This window comes from Balaenoptera physalus, assembly GCF_965194825.1.
Source record: "Balaenoptera physalus genome assembly, chromosome: 11".
Lineage (NCBI taxonomy): Eukaryota > Metazoa > Chordata > Mammalia > Artiodactyla > Balaenopteridae > Balaenoptera > Balaenoptera physalus.
Window position 1 is genome coordinate 98900651 of NC_138896.1, and position 21095 is coordinate 98921745.

At 36.3% G+C, this 21095-nt stretch overlaps 1 long non-coding RNA gene across 1 annotated transcript in view; it reads right to left on the bottom strand.

Moving 5' to 3' along the window:
- LOC309637551 overlaps positions 1-21095 on the bottom strand; it is an 864945-nt gene that overhangs the window by 842729 nt on the left and 1121 nt on the right. The window contains exon 2 of the long non-coding RNA XR_014250634.1: positions 11722-11780. This is a non-coding gene — a long non-coding RNA (uncharacterized lncRNA). The remainder of the gene's footprint in view (positions 1-11721; positions 11781-21095) is intronic.

The following is a 21095-nucleotide window of genomic DNA, read 5'->3' on the forward strand; positions in this document are numbered from 1 at the left end:
GATAGTGACATAAAGGAAGCCTATAAACCTCAGACTGCAGGTAAAAGAGCAGCTGGAGGCCAGGACACTCTCACCTGGGGATGGCGGTCAGGAATCTACAGCTCTCCTTCCCCTCTTAGAACTGAAAAAGCAGTTTCCAGTTCCCAAAACATGCCCCACATTTCCTGCCTAATTAAATCGTCAGGCCTATCCTATGAAACTGAGGAAATGATCTATGAGAACAAGAAGCATATTTGGCCACTTTGGTGTACATTGGTCATTCACAGATGACGTGTTAAGGGAATGTTCTCGCATTTCTGCTCCAACATCAAGAAACTTGAAATAAAACTGGAAGGAACCTAAGAGACAGCGCTTAAATATATGCCTTCATGCAAGTATAGGCCTTAATTACACCTCACCTGTTCTTGAAGATTTCCTGGGAAGTACCACCCCCCCACATATACCCACCTTCCATCATTCATTCCAGTACTTCCTACACTATTACAGACTGGAACTACCATCTCTCTTAACTTAAACCCATTTTCTTTGGTGCTATCATCCATACAAGGTAAATGTCTAGTTGTAAAGTTTCTAGCTACAGCACAATGTGCAATAAATGACCATTTAAAATAGCATCTAGCACCGCCCATCTCCCAAGGCTTGCAGCCCGCTACCCCAGGATCCAGCCTTGCCCAAGAGTGGGCCAGCACTAGCCCTGGTTCCTTAGGCACCAGAGTCAGCCAACCTGGGACACAGCCCTGCCCACCTACAGGCCAGCAGCCACCATACAAGGGAGAACCTGGCAGCCAACTGAGCAGGGAGCCAGCACTGCCTACCAGTGCACACACAGTAATCAGTCCCACAACAGAAGGGCCCATGCAGCCAGCATCGGGGACACTCCTAGAGCATATAGCTCTGGTGACTGGAGGGGAGTGTGCTACTAAGCTCCATAGGAACTCTACATAAGGCCACTTCAAGATTGGGAAACATAACCAACCTACCTAATATATAGAAATAAACAAAAAGAAACAGGCAAAGTGAGGAGTCAAAGAAATATGTTCCAAACAGGAAAAAAACAAAACCCCAGAAGAACAAAGCAAAGTGGAGATAAGCAATTTACCCAATAAAGAGTTCAAGGTAATCACATAAAGATGCTCAACAAACTCAGGAGAAGAATGTATGAACACAGTGAGAAGCTTAACAAAGAGTTAGAAAATATTTTTAAGAATCAAGCATATGTGAAGAATATAATAACTAAATGAAAAATACACTAGAAGGAATCAAGGGTAGATTAGATGATAGAGAAGAATGGATCAGCAAACTGGAAGACAGAATAGTGGAAATCACCCAGGCTGAACAGAAAAAAGAATTTTTAAAAGTGAGGACAGTTTAAGAGACCTCTAGGACAACATCAAGGATTTGCATCTTAGGGGTCCCAGAAGGATAAGGTGGGGGATGGGCAGAGAACTTATTTAAATAAATAAAAGATGAAAATATCCCCAACCTGCAAAAAGAAATAGACACCTAGGTCCAGGAAGCACAAAAGTCCCAAACAAGATGAACCCAAAGAAGTCCACACCAAGACACAATATATTTAAATGTAAAAATTAAAGATAAAGAGAGAATCTTAAAAGCAACAAGAGAAAAGCAACTAGCCATGTATAAGGAAACTCCCCAAAAGTATCAGCTGACTTCTCAGCAGAAACTGCAAGCCAGAGGGAGTAGCATGATATATTCAAAGTGATGCAAAGGAAAACCTACAACTAAGACTAATCTGCCTGCCAGGGCTATCACTCAGATTTGAAGGGGAAATAAAGAGTTTTATAGACAAACAAAAGCTGAAAGAGATTAGCACCACTAATCAGCTTTACAAGAAATGTTAAAGGGACTTCTATAAGAGGAAAAAAAATGACCACAACTACAAATATGACAATTATGAAAGGAAAAATCCCCCTGATAAATGTAAATATACAGTAAAGATAGTAAATCCACCACTTATAAAACCAGTAGGAAGACAAAAGTAGTATAATCATCTATATCCACAATCAGTAGTTAAGGGATACACAAACAAAAAAGATGTAAAATATGATGTCAAAAACATTAAACATGGTTGGAGAGTAAAAATGCAGGGTTGTTAGAATGTGTCTGAACTTAGGAAATCAACAACTTAAAATAATCACATATATTTATTTTTTTTTACTGTTTTTAAAATATATTTATTTATTTGTTTGTTTATTTTGGCTGCATTGGGTCTTCGTTGCTGTGCATGGGCTTTCTCTAGCTGTGGCGAGCAGAGGCTACTCTTTGTTGCGGTGCATGGGCTTCTCACTGTGGTGGCTTCTCTTATTGTGCAGCACAGGCTCTAGGCACGTGGGCTTCAGTAGTTGTGGCTTTCAGGCTCTACAGCGCAGGCTCAGTAGTTGTGGCACACGGACTTAGTTGCTCCACAGCATGTGGGATCTTCCCAGACCAGGACTCGAACCCGTGTCCCCTACATCGGCAGGTGGATTCTTAACTACTGCACCACCAGGGAAGTCCCTCACATATGTTTATAAATGTTGTTATATATGAACCTCATGGTAACCACAAACGAAAATCTATAATAAATGCATTCACACAAAAAAAGAGAAGAGAATTCAAATATAACACAAAATAGTCATCAAATGTAAAGGGGAAAGAGCAAAAGAAGAACAGAACAACAACAACAACGAAAGAACTACAAAAAAACCTGAAAACAATTAAAATGGCAATAAGTACATACCTATCAATAATTACTTTAAACATAAATGGACTAAATGCTCCAAGCAAAAGGCATGGAGTGGCTGAGTGGACCAAAAAAACAAAACAAAACAATAAAAACAACACAACAAGACCCATCTATATGCTGCCTACAAGAGACTCACTTCAGAGGTAAAGACACACACAGACTGAAAGTGAGGGAATGGAAAAAGGTATTCCATGAAAATGGAAACAAAAAGAAAGCTGAGGTAGCAATACTGATAAAAGGCAAAATACTTTAAAACAAATACTATAACAAAAGTCAAAGAGGGACGTTACATAATGATCAAGGGATCAATCCAACAGGAAGATATAATAGTTGTAAATATCTATGCTCCCAACATGTAAGCACCAAAATACATAAAGCAAAAACAAAAAGGGAGAAATTGACAGGAAGAAAATAATAGTAAAGGACCTTAATAATGAAAACACATCAATGGACAGATCATCCAGACAGGATATCAATAAGGAAACACTGGCCTTAAAAACACATCATACCAGATAGATTTAATAGATGTATATATAGAACATTCCATCGAAAACTAGCAGAATACAAATTATTTTCAAGTGCACATGGAACATTCTCCAGGATAGATCCCATGCTAGACCACCACAAGTCTCAATAAATTTAAGATTGAAATCATATCAAGCATCCTTTCCATCCACAGTGGTATAAGACTGGGAATCCACGATAAGGAAAAGTACTGCAGAAAACCACAAACAGGTAGAGGCTAAACAATATGCTACTAAACTACCAATTGATCACTGAAGAAATCAAAGAGGAAATCAAAAAATACCTGGAGACAAATGAAAATGGAAACACAATATTCGAAAATCTGTGTGATGCAACAAAAGCAGTTCTAAGAGGGAAGTTCATAGTGATACAATCATACCAGTCAGGAAATAAGAAAAATCGCAAATAAACAATCTAACCTTACACCTAAAGAAACTAGGAAAAGAAGAACAAACAAAACTTAAAGTTAGTAGAAGGAAGGAAATAATAGAGACCAGAGAGGAAATAAATGAAATAGACACTAAAAAACAATAGAAAAGATCAATGAACCTAAGAGCTAATTCTTCAAAAACATAAACAAAATGTATAAATCTTTAGCCAAACTCATCAAGAAAAGAAGAGAGAAGGCCTAAATAAGCAAATCAGAAAGGAAAGACAAGAAATTACAAACATCACCACAGAAATACAAAGAATCATCAGAGATTACTATGAATAATAATGCACCAAAGAATTGGACAACCTAAAAGAAATGGATAAATTCCTAGAAATATACAATCTTCCTAGACTGAATCGGGAATAAATAGAAAATACAACAGACCAATTACCAGTAATGAAATTGAATAAGTAATTTGTAAAAACTACCAAAAAACAAAAGACCAGGTCAAGTCAGCTTCAGAGATGAATTCTACTAAACACCTAAAGAACAGTTAACACCTATTATTCCCAAACTATTCCAAAAAATTAGAGGAAGGAATGCTTCCAAACTTATCAGCATCACCTTGATACCAAAACCATACAAAGACACCACAGAAAAAGAAAATTACAGGACAATATCACTGATGAATGTACATGTAAAAATCCTCAACAAAAGATTAGGAAACCAAATTCAACAATAAATTAAAAGAATCATTCACCATGACCAAGTGGGGTTTATCCCAGGGAGGATGCAAGGATGGTTTATTATCTGCAAATCAATCAATGTGATATACCATATTAACAAACTGAAGAATAAAAATCATATAATCATCTCAATAAATGGAGAAAAAGTGACAAAATTCAACATCCATTTATGATAAAACCTCTCAACAAAGGGAGGGAACATACCTCAACATAATAAAGGCCATATATGACAAGCCCACTTCCAACACCATAATCAATGGTGAAAAGATAAAAGAATTTCTTTTAAGATCAGGAACAAGACAAGGATGCCCACTCTCACCACTTTTATTCAACATAGTGGAAGTTCTAGCCACAGCAATCAGACAAGAAAAAGGAATAAAAGAAACCCAAAATGGAAAAAAAGAAGTAAAACTGTCACTTTATGCAGATGACCTGACACTATATACTATATATATGTAAGATTCTAAAGACATCACCAAAAAACTATTAGAACGAACATATGAATTCAAAAACTTGCAGGATACAAAAATTAATATACAGAAATCTGTTGTGTTTCTATATGCTAATGATTAACTATCAGAAAGAGAAATTAAGAAAACAATCCCATTTACAACTGCACCAAAAAGAATAAAATACCTAGGAATAAATCTATCTAAGGAGGTAAAAGACCTATACTCAGAAAACTACAAGATACTGATGAAAAAAATGGAAGGCTACACAAACAGGGGGAAAGATATACTGTGTTCATGGACTGGAAGAATTAATATTGTTAGAATGACCATACTACCCAAGGCAATCTATACATTCAGTGCATTCCCTATGAAAATACCAATGACATTTTTCAGAGAACTAGAAAAAATAATTCTAAAATTTTTATGGAATGACAAAAGACCATGAGTAGCCAAAACAATCTTGAGAAAGAACAAAGCTAGAGACAACACGTTCCCTGATTTCAAACTATACTACAAACCTACAGTAATCAAAACAATATGATACTGACACAAAAACAGACACATAGACTAATGGAACAGAACAGAGAGCCCAGAAGTGAACCCACACTTTCTGGGCAATTAATCTACAACAAAGGAGGCAAGAATATACAATGGGGAAAAGGCAGCCTCTTCAATAAATGGTGTCGAGAAAACTAGACATCTACAAGTGAAAAAATCAAACTGGGCTACTCTCTCACGCCATATACAAAAATAAATTCAAAATGGATTAAAGACTTAAATGTAAGACCTGAAACCATAAAACTTTTGGAAGAATACATAGGCAGTATGCTCTTTGACATCAGTCTTAGCAATATTTTTTTGGATCTGTCTCCTAGGCAAGGAAAACAAAAGCAAAAATAAACAATGGGACTACATCAAACAAAAAAGCTTTTGCACAGCAAAGGAAACAATCAATAAAATGAAGAGCTAGCCTACTGAATGGGAGAAGGTATTTGCAATCAATATATCTGATAAGGTGTCAATATCCAAAATGTAAAAAGAACTCATACAACTCAACATCAAAAAAACAAACAACTTGATTTTAAAAAAAGCAGAGGTCCTGAATAGGCATTTCTCCAAAGAAGACATACAGGTGGCCAACAGACACTTGAGAAGATGCTCAACACCACTAATCAACAAGGAAATGCAAATCAAAACCACAATGATATGTCAGTTCATACCTCTCAGAATGGCTATCATGAAAAAAAAACAACAGCAACAACAACAAATAACATGTTGTCAAGGATGTGGAGAAAATGGAACCCTCATGCACTGTTGGTAGAAATGGAAATTGGTACAGCTACTATGGAAAACACTACAGAAGTTCCTCAATAATTAAAAACAGAACTTCCCTAAGAACTAGCAATTCCACTTCTGGGTATTTTTCCAAGGAAAACAAAAGCATTAATTCAAAAAGATATATGCACCCTGTTCATTACAGCATTATTTACAATAGCCAAGATACAGAAGCAACCTAACTCTCCATCAACAGATGAATAGGTAAAGAAGATGTGGTACACACACACACACACACACACACACACACACACACACACACACACACACAGAGGAATATTACTCACCCATAAAAAAGAATGAGATCTTGCCATTTGCAACAAATATGGATGAATCTAGAGGTTATTATTATGCTCAACTGAAATATGTCAGACAGGGAAATACAGATAACATATGATTTCTCTTATATGTGGAATCTAAAAAACAAAATAAATAAACAAATATAATTAAACAGAAACAAACCCATAGATACAGAAAACAAACTGGCAGTTGGCAGAGGGGGAGAGGAAGAGTGGGGCGATAAGAAAATAGGTGAGGGAGATTAAGAGATACAAACTTCCAGCTATAAAGTAAATAACTCATGGGGAAGTAATGTACAGCATAGGAAATACAGTCAATAACATTGTAATAACTTTGTGTGGTGATGGATGATAACTAGACTTATTGTGGTGATCATTTTGTAATGTATAAAAATATCAAACCACTATGTTGTACACCTGAAACTAATATAATATTGTAAGTCAATTATACTTCAATTAAAAATAAATAAATAGGGCTTCCCCGGTGGCGCAGTGGTTGAGAATCAGCCTGCCAGTGCAGCGGACACGGGTTCAAGCCCTGGTCCGGGAAGGTCCCACGTGCCATGGAGCAACTAAGCCCATGCACCACAACTACTGAGCCTGCACTCTATAGAGCCCAGGAGCCACAACTACTGAAGCCCGCGCGCCTAGAATCCATGCTCCTCAACAAGAAAAGCCACCACAATGAGAAGCCCACGCACCGCAACAAAGAGTAGCCCCCGCTCGCCACAACTAGAGAAAAGCCTGCGCGCAGCAAAGAAAACCCAATGCAGCCAAAAATAAATGAATAAATAAATAAATTTATAAATAAATAAAGATATGCAGGGAAGGAGACATGTGAATGAATGATCCATGTGGTACTAGATTAGAAATGGAAACACCAGTATGAATTCATGTATGTACATACACATATGTATGTATGTATACTAACTCATATATACATATATTCTCTTGCTTTGTCACCTGAGAGGGCCTAAAATCAACAACACTCCAGAAGCAAGAAGCACACCTAGTGCCCAGATGTTCATTTTTAATAACATTCTCTAATAGAAAATATGAATACAATATGGATTTTAGTTAGTATTGGTCCATTAGTTGTAACAAACATACCTTACTAATGTAAAGTATTAATAAGAGGGGAAGCTGGATGGGGGTTTATGGGAACTCTGTACTATCTTCACATTTTGTTTTGTGAAATTATAACTGTTCTAAACACTAAAGTTAATTTAAAAAATAAAGCAACCAAACATGAAACTTAATTAATTTAATTTAATAGCACCTAGCACAATGGCCAACATACAACAGGTTCCCAAGAAACGTGTTGAATAGCTAAATGAACAAATGCTACAAATGAATATTTCTTATTAGAAATGATTCTAACGTCAAGTAAATTGTATTGATAAAAACAACATGTTTTACATACATACATACATACATACATAAAAAGAATGTAAGCAGACAAGAATAGCATTAAAAAAATAAAAAATAAATAAATAAATAAAAAATTTTAAAAAACCCAAACAAACAAAAAAACATGTTTTAAAACTTGTACTATAATTGACTGAGTTGCATTTTTGCAACTATTGGCAGATCTAGATATAATGAGACCCAGATATAAGCAAAATACACGAATCATACATGTCATAATGACTGGCACATCTAGTCATCAAACCGGGTGAATAAATTTAAATTATGTTGGTTTTGTTTTTTTAATCACACTGAAACTTAGAAAACTAATTCTTAGCTCTCAAACAAATAAAACATGTTCCCGAGTTTAGTACCTCTGCATACTATTTTATTTCTTTGTCAAACTTATTCACTCAGTCATCTTAGAATTCCGTACCTAGTGAAGTTATACCTCGAATGTGAATTTCTCTTAGATTGCATTTAAATGTGAAACTAAACATATCACGGCATAAGGAAGCATTTCTCTGAAACGCCTCACCAATTGCTGCAAGTATTTGCAAATTCTTAGTTTCAACAGGGGAAAAAAATCTTGTCCAGCTTAAGTAAAATTAGTATTTTATCATTTGCATTTAAATGGAGAAAAGGATAGAGTTATCCTACCACCTCGTGGACTGTTAGGGTATTGCTTTTTCAGAGCCAAAAGCACATTTTAAGAATGAGAGGATAGAAAACACTGAACAGTGGTTATTCATGCTTTCCTACCGCCTTCAGTTCTTCTGCCCCTAATTCCACATCTTCACATCTTACCCATTACTCAAAATGCAGTTTAAATGTCCCCATCATTGGAACATACTGTATAGCACAGGGAACTCTACCTAATGCACTGTGGTGACCTAAATGGGAGGGAAATCCAAAAGGGAGGGGATGTCTGTATGTGCATGGCTGATTCGTTTTGTGGTGCAGTGGAGGCTAACACAACATTGTAAAGAAACCATACTCCAATAAAAATTAATAATAAATAAATACATAAATAAATGTCCCCATCATTATTTGTGAAACATTTTATTTATCACCAAATTATAGACTACCTGTAAGTAATTTTACTCTGGGTATTACTTCTATTGTATCTTTGACCAACTTCTGACTTAAATATTTTTGTTTGCCTATCTCTCACCCTTATTTGGAGACAGTGAATATACAAACTTATGGCCTAGCACAGCAGCATGCTCACAGGAGGCAGTTAATAAGCATTCATGTAATGAATAAATATTTGCTAAATGAACAAATATGAATGTGAATGGTATGGGATTTCATAGGGTTATATGAGAGAAAATTCAGAAAGCAATTGTTCTGTATGCAGCGCAAGAAGATTATTTTCATTTGGTTTAAACATAAAATTGCAATTAATATTAAAATATTTAAAATGTTATTTTATGATATTTTAGATTTTTGCTGGAAAACAGAGTAGTTTAAAAACAAGTAACTGTTGTAAAATATGACAGACTGAGGAATTTTCAAACATTTAACAAGAGGACAGATTTTTATAATGTTATATAGATATGCACTTTGGATTGAATTTAATAATTCTAACGAATAAAACCAATGTTAAATTTTTTTTTAAATGTCCACATCATAGAATCATCTCTAAATTACAATTACAAGAAAATGGCTAAATGAAAATGCATCTCTGCTCTAAACTTCCATGCCACCTTACCTGGTTCCTCTTATTTTCTAGCTGGCATTACTTAGTCTTATACTCACTGTAAGTATTTTGAGGACATGTAGACAATGTGTACTGAAACTGGCTCACACGGGTTCTCACCAACAGTTTAATACTCAGAAATTTTGCAAGCCATTTGTTAAACTGTTGGTAGCTTGAAATTGGTCATGGTAGGTACATTTATACAACAGAAATCAGGAAACACCACAAATCAAGATACTTTAAAAAAATATTTTTAATCATCTTTAACTTCTCCACATCTCATTTTCTCTACTTGTAATATGTAGTGAGGAGAGGTGGGACAGCTCCTACCTCACAAGACTGTTGTAAGGACTGAACAAAATAACCCACATAAAAGGCTGTGTCTAGTGTCTGGCATATAGTGTGTGCTAACCAAATATTATAATCAATCTCCATACCCCATCACAGTGCCTTGCAAGTAGTAAATCCCTCAATAAATACTCAGTTGTTAAATGACAAATGAAATCAAGAATTTCAGTGGAATATTTTAAGATATATTAACACTGATAGTAGCCCCTGGTTAACAATAGGACAGATCATTACCAGGAATATAAACTCTTTACTTATAAATAACCCAGACTTTTTTTCTTTGCCTCTTCCTGCTCTAAATCAATTGATAGATAGATTTTATCTCTAAAATTTCTAGTAATATTCATTTAGATAAAAATTCTAGATATATTTTCTAGATAAGTATAGATCTAGAGAGATATAGATACAGATCTTTGTTTCCTTCTGCATTTCTCTCCCATTCTGATTCAGTCTAAAGTGCCTTCCTTTCCCCTTGTTCTTTTTAGTTTATTTCATAATGCAAAATATATAATTTATGCCTCACTTTGTTCCAGAAAACATTTGTTGTGAATAATAGATAACTTGGTTTCATGTTTAGCGAATAAGCTTTTTAAATTTCTCCAAGGGAACAAAATAAAGTAGCTTTTTACCACAACTTTCATTGATCCTGTGCTCCTGTTTGATTGGCCCTTTCCTTTGGGAAAAGACAAAATTAAGTTTCCAAGCACAAAGTTGAAAACCAAATTATCATGAATTCCAGACACTTTCCAAAAAGGAACACAAGAAATGTCCTTACCCTTTAAGGTAGATGTCACCCTCATATCTCTTTACCTGCCTCACTGCAATCCTAATACGGTGTTTCTTTAGCTATAAGGCTGCTTCCAATAACTAACTATGTTTAAGGATCTGCTATAGCTTCATTTGCTTGCTAAAAAGCAAAACCAAAAGATTGAAACAACTAATTAATTGCAACTAATCAGTTGTTTCAATTTTCTGGTTTTGTTCTAATTAGTTGCAAAAACATACTGGAAAATGATTTACTCCAGATGGTTTGGAATAAAATTCCAATTGCTCAAATGTAAATTTATTCATCTAAAATAAGTTTTTCCTTACTTAGCTACACAGAGATGTTTTTTAATGGAGGAAAAAGTAAAATATTGGCTTAGTAATAAAACTAAGATGACCATTTGCCCTAGAATATACAAATTCTGTCCATTTCTGGTTTAAAAATACACAGAGGCTGAAACAAATAGCACATCCACAAGACACTGGCTGATGCAAGCACTTTGTTTAGTGAAATAACTACTGCCATGTTGGTCTACCCTTATCCAAGAACATGTCAATGACATAGTGTGTGACAGGAGGGGCTTCCTCCAGAAGTAGAAATAAGGTGGGTGAGTCAGAAATTAAAATTCCAACTAACCTGCAGGCATCTGTAAGATGAAGCAATACATTGTATTTGATTCACTTCCTGGTCTGTTTCCAAAGGACACTGTCAAACACAATGATTCTTTTTCCCAACAGCTGTCACCACCAAGTCAGCTATCCTTTGTATTTTCTCTTTGTGTTTGAATCCAGACAGAGAGCAGATGGCTGGACTCAGTGCCACGGCAAAGGTAAAATTAGTGTCTCACCTAAACAGGTACTGCCAGACTTCATTCAGACAAAAGTCCCAGCAACAAATACCTACAAAATCTAGGGTCTAGAAAACACAATCTGAACCTCCTGTTTTATTTACCAAGTAAAAACAAAAAACCCACTTTTGAGGAAAACTTAATTAATTTGCTAAGAGGTGATGAGAAGACTCACAGATTTCATCTTCAGAGAGAAGTGGTTTCCCCTGTCATCAACTCTGTAATTTCCAGGCTCTGTAAAAAAGCACATTATGTTCAATGTTCCTCTAAGCTGAGCTCATGGGTGAATTCCAGAATATAAAATGTCATCTTCCAGAGCTAAAACTTTACTAAAGCAAATAGGTTTAAAAAATATTTGACTAAAAAAACACTGCAAATTAAAATTACAATGGGACAGCTAAATGAAAGGTGAGACTTTCCAACTGAGGAGATTAAAGCTAGAATCAGAATTAGAGAAGGAAATTCAGAGCTGCAAGATATAACCAGTCACTTATTAACCACATAGTGTAGTTATAATATGTAACTGGCAGTGGAAGAATTAGAATGACACGGAAAAAACCCTCCAACTATTACAAAGAAAGTTTGATCTCCCATAAAAATAAACTTTTGGCCTTCTATTGAGAAGCTGAAAGGTTCTGCCATTCGAAGAGCCACCTATTTCGCCTCTTCTCAGTGGCACAGGAATTGAGAATTTTGTTGCCTCCATTTACTTATTTAAAATGCCTAAAAGAAAAAGAGAGTAGAACTAGAAATCGCTTCTATGGCCCTTCATAAATTGGTGATTTTCTCTACACTTTGATTAGTACCAAGACAGAGACAGAATCACATATGCAATTGATTTCTATTATTCAGCCCCCTCTCTCAGGTAACTCAAAATTAGTAAAATCATAGTAAGAGCAGTTGACTGTCACAAGGCAGAGACTTCAGTAGCCTAAGAGACTGTTCTCAGTAGTCAGGCTTCAGGACTAGGAGACCCAGCAGTGAGATGAAGATTTCTTTTGAGGCAGAATAATTAATCATCTATTGTTTCTTCAAAGCCCAAGGGCACAGACCTAAAAAAAAAAACAAAACACCACCACCAAAAAAAAAAACTCTCAAGTTAAATAACGCCCTTACTTACGTAAATTACTATATTTTCAAATAAGATAAAATATTGTATATATATTTTTAATCCCATTATTTCTAATCCTTTATTTCCTCCATAGCAGCTGGAAGAAAGGCAGTTTCTGAATATGGCTAAGATTTTTCAAAACAAATGGTGAGAAACTTTGTCTTTAGAGGCAGTTTCAGACCTGGGCCCAAATCCCACTCTATCACTCATACATGTGGGGTACATGAAAAAAATTACTTAATTTATCTGAACTTCAATTCCTGAATCTTGTACAATACAGATAATATTGCCTACTTCATGGAGTTGAAATTAGATAAGAAATGTATATAGTATTTAGTATATTGCCTAGAAATGTGCTGTCCAATACAGCAGGCACTAATTACATGTGACTATTTAAATTTATTTATTTATTTATTTTTATTTTTGGCTGTGTTGGGACTTCGTTGCTGCACGCGGGCTTTCTCTAGTTGCAGCGAGCGGGGGCTACTCTTTGTTGTGGTGGGCGGGCTTCTCATTGCGGTGGCTTCTCTTGTTGCGGAGCATGGGCTCTAGGCACACGGGCTCAGTAGTTGTGGCTCGCGGGCTCTAGAGTGCAGGCTCAGTAGTTGTGGTGCAGGGGCTTAGCTGCTCCGCGGCATGTGGGATCTTCCTGGACCAGGGCTCAAACCCGTGTCCCCTACATCGGCAGGTGGATTCTTAACCACTCTGCCACCAGGGAAGCCCCATGTGGCTATTTAAATCACATTTAAATTAATGAATATTAAATAAAATTTAAAAATCTGTTCTACAGTCACACTAGGTATATTCCAGTAACCAATAATCACATGTGGCTGGAAAGAACATTTTTATCATCACAGAAATTTTTGAACATTGCTAAAGAATCTAGTAAGTGCTCAATAAATGTTTATTTGATCTGTGTGGCATTTTTTTCTCCTCCTCTACAGTTCCTCTAAGTTCTCAGGCCTCCCAAGGTATCGCCTTATCATGAAGGGAAGCAATATGATAAGACATATATGTGTTTATCATTTTTTTCTCTCCCAGGAGTACTGGAGTTCTAAAAGAGCACTGCAAGGAAAAAGCAATGCTTACCACAAATGGGAGAAATTCTAACGATGGAGGTTTCAGGCATTACAGCAGACATTGGGGAAGGTCTTTATGGACTATGAGTGTGGGGAGAGAAAAAGAATCTCCATAGTACCCCTCAGTTCATACCCGAAGATCCACCTACTCATAGCAACAACGTAGACTTTAACACACTAACACTTACTGAGAAAATGGAAAAGAAAAAGGTTTTTTACTCTGTAGGATTCTTTTCACACCAAATTTTGGCTGAAATATCTAAAAATAAGTATGAATCATCAGCATTTCCCCAGAGAAACTTTAACCAAGTTAGTCTTGGGCACTTGAGTAGAATTCTTTGCATTAGTCTTTGTGTTCTTCGGATTCATTTCCTTTCTCCTTCCAAATACCAGAATTGGAGCTGGTAAGATACTAGAGAGAAAACGCTAATATGAGTCTAGAAAGTTAAGAAATGAGGAATTACAAGAAGCTGAAATTTAGAAGCTGAAATTCTAAGAATTCTAATCTCAGATGATACTTGGCGGTATCTGGTGAAATTATCCTATAGACCCTTGTAGATCTGGGCTTAAATGTTCTGGGTAAATTTCTCTGTAGCAGGACATTTGTGGTACTAAACTTCAAAGGATACACATCTTTGCTTTCAAAACTACAAGTAGAAGAGGCTGGCCCCTGTGCTTCATTATAAATGGGGAGAAGAAACGTCTAGTACTTTTAAAAAAACATGATGGGGAATTCCCTGGCAGTCCAGTGGTTACGACTTGATGCTTTCACTGCCAAGGCCCGGGTTAGACCCCTGGTCAGGCAACTAAGATCCTGCAGGCCACTCAGCATGGCAAAGAAAAAGAAAAAAATTATGTTCTGCCTATAGGTGGTATCCTTAGAGGTAATAAGCAAAGCTTCCTTCCTAAGTCAAAATGAAAATGTATGAACATAACTCATTGAAAGGCTATGCCTTTCTAGATCAAGTTGAAAACAGAGCAAGTCTATTGTCATAGCCTTGGTAATAACAGTTGAACACACCTGATAATAAATTTGATCACAGGTCTTTGGTGAGTGAAATTATTCCCTGCTGATACATTTTAGGTTAAATAAATACATAATTGGCTTCTTTCACCTCTGCACCTATTATCAAACAATCCCCATTTGATTGCATACTTTTATGAGTTAATATTCTATAATCATCAATACTGGATATTTAGTTTACAACTAAAGTACTTACACTAACAACATTCTGATTGTGATTATATCTTGATGTTTTTTGTTGTCACATCAATGAGAGAAATTATGGATTTCATTAAACCACAATGCCATGATAAAAACATCGGACAAGAGGCAAGTTTTTTATTCTGCTGAAAACATATATTTACTAGCAGTCGAAACTCAAAAACATAAAATACTATCCTTTGGAAAGCATAAGTAACACAGGATCATAATTTTGTAAAATATAACTCAACTTATTTTAATCAATTGCCTTATTTTCTCTTATTGCAAAATGATCTACATGCAGTATACTTTGACATAAAACTTTAGGTACTAAAAAGACATTTTTTCTGTCCAGTTTACTTTCTATTTTGCTGTCTTTTTACAATATTGGGCATATAGTAGTACTATAACTACTAGCTATTATTGCTATATTATTATCCCTTCCACTAGACAGAAATTTTATATTTTTTACTACTTTTTGATGTAAATTTTTATTCATATTATTTTGAGGAGACGGTCTTTAGCGAAGACACATCAGCAAGACAAAGTGTTAAAAAAGCATAGCTTGGGCTTCCCTGGTGGCACAGTGGTTGGGAGTCTGCCTGCTAATGCAGGGGACACGGGTTCGGGCTCTGGTCTGGGAAGATCCCACATGCCGCGGAGCGACTAGGCCCGTGAGCCGCAACTGCTGAGCCTGCGCGTCTGGAGCCTGTGCTCCGCAACAAGAGAGGCCGCGATAGTGAGAGGCCCGCGCACCGCGATGAAGAGTGGCCCCCGCTCGCCACAACTAGAGAAAGCCCTCGCACAGAAATGAAGACCCAACACAACCAAAAATAAATAAATTAATTAATTAATTTAAAAAAAAAAAGCATAGCTTACCAACTTTTTAAATGAACAAAAATTCATAACATCAACTTCTGTACAGAGCAATTGCAGCTGATTATCCAGCCCAAACTTTCTAATAATAATAATGGTAATAGAGGCATACCTCATTTTACTGCACTTCACTTCATCGAGCTTCGCAGATATTGTGTTTTTTACAAAATTGAAGGTTTGTGGCAACCTGCATCAAGCAAGTCTATCGGCGCCATATTTCCAATAGCATTTGCTCACACCATGTCTCTGTGTCACATTTTGGTAATTCTCACAATATTTCAAACTTTTTCAATACTATTAAATTTGTTACAGTGATCTATGATCAGTGACCTTTGATGTTACTATTGTAATTGTTTGGGGGTGCCATTAAACACACCCAAATAAGACAGTGAACTTAACTGCTAAATGTGTGTGTTCTGACTACTCCCCTGAATGGACATTCCTCCACCTTTCTCCCTCCCCTCTGGCCTCCCTATTCCCTGAGATAGAACAATATTGAAATTAGGCCAATTAATAAAGCTACAATGACCTCAAAGCTTTCAAATGAAGAGTCACACATCTCTCACTTTAAATCAAAAGCTAGAAATGATTAAGTTTAGTCAGGAAGGCATGTAGAAAGATGAGATAAGCTAGCCCTTTTGAGCCAAACAATTTGCTAAGATGTTAATGCAAAGGAAAAGTTCTAGAAGGAAATTAAAAGTGCTACTCCAGTGAACACAAATGATAAGAAAGTGAAACAGCTTTATTGCTAATATGGGAGAAGTGTGAGTGGTCTGGATAGAAGATCAAGCCAGCTACGACATTCCCTTAAGTTAAAGCCTAAGCTCTTCAATTCTATGAAGGGTGAGAGAGGTAAGGAAGCTGCAGAAGAAAAGTTTGATGAGGTTTAAGGAAAGAAGCCATCTCCATAACATAAAAGTTCAAGGCAAAGCAGCACGTGCTGATGAAGAAGTTGCAGCAAGTTATCCAGAAGATCTAGCTAAGATAATTACTGAAGGTGGCTACACTAAACAATATATTTTCAATGGAGACAAAATAGTCTTATATTGGAAGAAGTTGCCATCCAGGACTTCAATAGCTAGTGAGGACAAGTCAATGTCTGGCTTCAAAGCTTCAAAAGATAGGCTGACTCTCTTGTTAGGGGCTAATGCAGCTGGTGACTTGAAGTTGAAGCTAATACTCATTCACCATTCCAAAATTCCTAAGACCCTTAAGAAATAATGCTAAAACCACTCTGCCTGCGCTCTACAAATGGAATAACAAAGGCTGGATGACAGCACATCTGTTTACACCATGGTTTACTGAATATTTTAAGTAGGTTGAGACCTACTGCTCAGAAAAAAAAATTCCTTTTAAAATATTACTGCTCATTGACAATGCACCTTCTCACCCAAGAGTTCTGATGGAGATGTACCACAAGATTAATGTTGTTCTCATTCCTGCCAACACAACATCCATTCTGCAGCCCACAGATCAAGGAGTAATTTTGACTTTCAAGTCTTATTAAGAAATATGTTCTGTAAAGCATAGCTGCCATAGATAGTGATTCCTCTGATGGATATAGGCAAAATAAACTGAAAAACTTCTCTAAAGGATTCACCATTCCAGATGCCATTAGGAACATTCCTGATTCATGGGGAAAGGGCAAAATATCAACATTAACAGGAGTTTGGAAGAAGTTGATTCCAACTCTCCTGATGACTTTGAGGGGTTCAAGACTTCAGTGGAGGAAGAAACTACAGATGTAGGGGAAATAGCAAGAGAACTAGAGTTAGAAGTGGAGCCTGAAGGTGTGCCTGCATTGCTGCAATCTTATGACAAAATTTTTAAAGGGTGAGGAGTTTCTTCTTATGGATGAGCAAAGAAAGCAGTCTCTTGAAAGGGAAGACATGGAATCTACTCCTGGTGAAGATTTTTGAAATGATAACACAGGATTTAGAATATGACATAAACTTAGTTGATAAAGCAGTTGGAGGATGCGAGAGGACTGACTCCAATTTTGAAGGAAGTTCTACTGTGAGCAAAATGCTATCAAGCATCATTACATGCTACAGAGAAATCGTTCATGAAAGGAAGAGTCAATCGACGCAGAAAACTTCATCATTGTCTTACTTTAAGAAACTGCCACAGACACCACAACCACCCTGATGAATCCCAGCCATCAACATCAAGGCAAGACCTTCCACCAGCAAAAAGATTACAAGTTGCTGAAGCCTCAAATAATGGTTAGCATTTCTTAGCCATTAAGTATTTTTTAAATAAGGTATGTACATTTTTTAGAAATAAAGCTATTGTACACTTAATAGACTACAGTATAGTGTAAACATAACTTTTATATGCACCGAAAAATTCGTGTGACTCACTTGTGATATACAGTTTATTGCAGTGGCCTGGAAATGAACCCACAGTATCTCCTAAGTATGCCTGTAATAATGCCATCATTTTCACTGGTCAAAATTCTTTGACTGAAGTAGCAGAAAACACTGACTTAACCTAAATCCAAAGAAAGAATTTGTTATAAGAATATGAATATGTTGTGTGAATCAAAAAGTGATTGGAACAAGAAATGAACAGGCATCAGGAACTAAAAAGTCCTCTCTCCTTGTTACTCGTCTGCTATTTTTCTCTTGGAAGACTGACTTTTCTCTGCTTCTTTATCAATATACTGAATAAAGCTACCTCTCGGCTCCCAAATTATAAACAGTTTTAGCTGTTTCTTGGTCTCAACTAATCAAGTGAATCTGATTGGTCTAGCTTGAATCAGGTGTGCATCCAGAGGTCAAAAGTCTGGGCCAAGGCTTAGGGGTTGTGTAATATAAATATGACTGCAGTGAGCTCACCCCAAGAGATGGGCTGTGTAGGGCTGGCATGTTCTCAGAAATGAAATATTCAACAAGTTGGGCAGAAACCCTCCAAAGTATCAACTACTGTGTTTTAATCTCTTCAAAATGATGTCATTTATACAGTTTTCTTTGATGAGAGGATCTAGTGCTTATCCTAGGCCTAGTTAACATCGGGTAGTGATAGTTATTATTAGGAAGCTAAGATGTTCCAAACTATTTTATTCATGCTATCATTAACACCAATAAATATATAATTTCTGCTAACTTTAGACCTTTCATCGCTGGCTGTAAAGTATATCCCAGATTAAGCTCAGATAATGCTAGTGAGGTTTAATGAAAGAATGGCTTCTGAATACAAAATCATGCAAAACTTCATTAAAACACTGGCCAAAAAAGCCTAAGGATAACATGTCAGTTAAAGGCCACTCTTGTTAAAAAAACAGCAAGGTCATATGGTCATACTCCATAATTTAGCTAAAGATAATTGAATATATAAAATGTTAGAGTTTTACTATATTGCATTTTCTTTTATTTTTAAATTTATTATTGACCAGATTATTTTCTTTCCTGCCAGTGAAAAAGCCAGAAGAAATCTGAATAATCAACATAATGATCAGGTCCAAGCCTTATTTATAACAGTCAATTTGGGCAACTCATTACTGTCCAGGGATACATTTTTTTCACCAAGTAGCTATAATGGTTTTCAGGACAAATTTTGAAGATTCGGGCTTCCAGTAAGTGAAGAACAGGTGTCTGGAGGAAATAAGATCGGTTTTAGACCTGGAAAAAATGAAAGACTGACTGCTTGGCACTCTGAAGATTGGTTATATCAGCCTGCAAACACCCTCTCATTATTTTAATATCACACTTATATAAAATACTTTGGGATCCTTTGCCAGAAAGATAAAAACAAATTAAACTGAAGGCAGGACGTGAACTGAATATCTTATTCTGGAAGCACCATCACTGACAGCTTTAGAAAAAAAAAATAGAATGGATCCTTCAAAACACTTTTTCCAAAGGTCAAACAATATTACCAAGAAAGAGTCAAAAAGAAAAACAGCATAATAAGCAGCGAGTGTGGTTCTCCTCACTGCTCATATAATTCCTTCTTAACATTCTTATAGTTCTTAGTAATTTCTGGGTGTATATAGTTCTTTGTTTACTGGATTGGAAGCTCTCCTTGGGCACTATGTCTTCTTCATGGTACATTCCCCAAATTGGCAAATGTAGCACTGTGCATGTACTCAGTGTTCAAAAATGTTTCTTAAAATGAAAGGACAGCATGTTCTTTGGATTTTTGCAAAATTCCTTCATTGTTTACAATTCCTGAAAAATGAAATGAACCTGACCTCTATCCAACATGAAAATACTCTTTTCTCTACACGTGCCTTTATTCCTTTACTCCTGCTATTCCTTCTGCCTGCAATACCCTTTCCTAAATCTCATAAATCCTACTCATTCTTCAAGGCCTATGGCAAGTAGCCCCTTCTCCATGAAGCTTTCTCTGATCTTCCCAGCTACAAGTAATCTTTCCTTCTGTTGAAGTTCCACTTTACCTAAACCTTCCTTACATCCCTCAATTATACTATAGCCAGTTGCATTACCTAAGTAACTATCTCCGAAGTTACAGCAAGTATACAGCCATGTCTGATAAAAATATTTACTAGGTGACTTACCTTCAAGCCTATGGTTCCAATGGGGTTTAAGACTTCTAATTCAGGATGATCCCACACCCTATTAATAAGGATCTCCTCTTGCATTTGAGCCATCCTCTGGGAAGACAAAGAAGAACACTCCAAGGCACTTTTGTAACCTACTGTGTAATAACCTACCGTGTGATAACTGCCCTGCGTTCACTATTCCCAAAGACATCTGAAGCCTCTGTGCTGGCAGGTTGTGACCTTCTGAGTGAACCTAATGACACGTGCAGCTTATGAGAGTCCTGTGAGTCGGAACATTTAGTTGAATCTAAAATGACCCTTGATGGACCATTTCAATAAGGTTTCAAGTATTAATAGCTCATTATGAAAATTAAATGAATTAGTATATGTAAAATTCTTAAATGGTGTCTGGCACATAGTAATAACTCAATGAATGCTACCTACTGTTGCCCATGGTCAGAAACCAGCCAAGTAGAACTATGAATTCAGACATGTCTGATTCCAGACCCTATGCACCATTACTCCTTGGTACTTTTCTACATAAAATCAATTTCCTATCTCCTTCCTCTAAACCTGCTCTCAAAAATGGGTTTTTATATCACACATGCGTACTTCAGTGCAAAATTAAGTGACTTTTTTACCTGCATGGATACACATCATAAGCCGGATCCAAGTGTCTATTCCCAAACCTATTTGCTTCCGAACAAATGTTTGTGTCCCCCTAAAGTTCAGATGTTGAAGCCCTAATATGATGGTGTTTGGAGGTGGGACC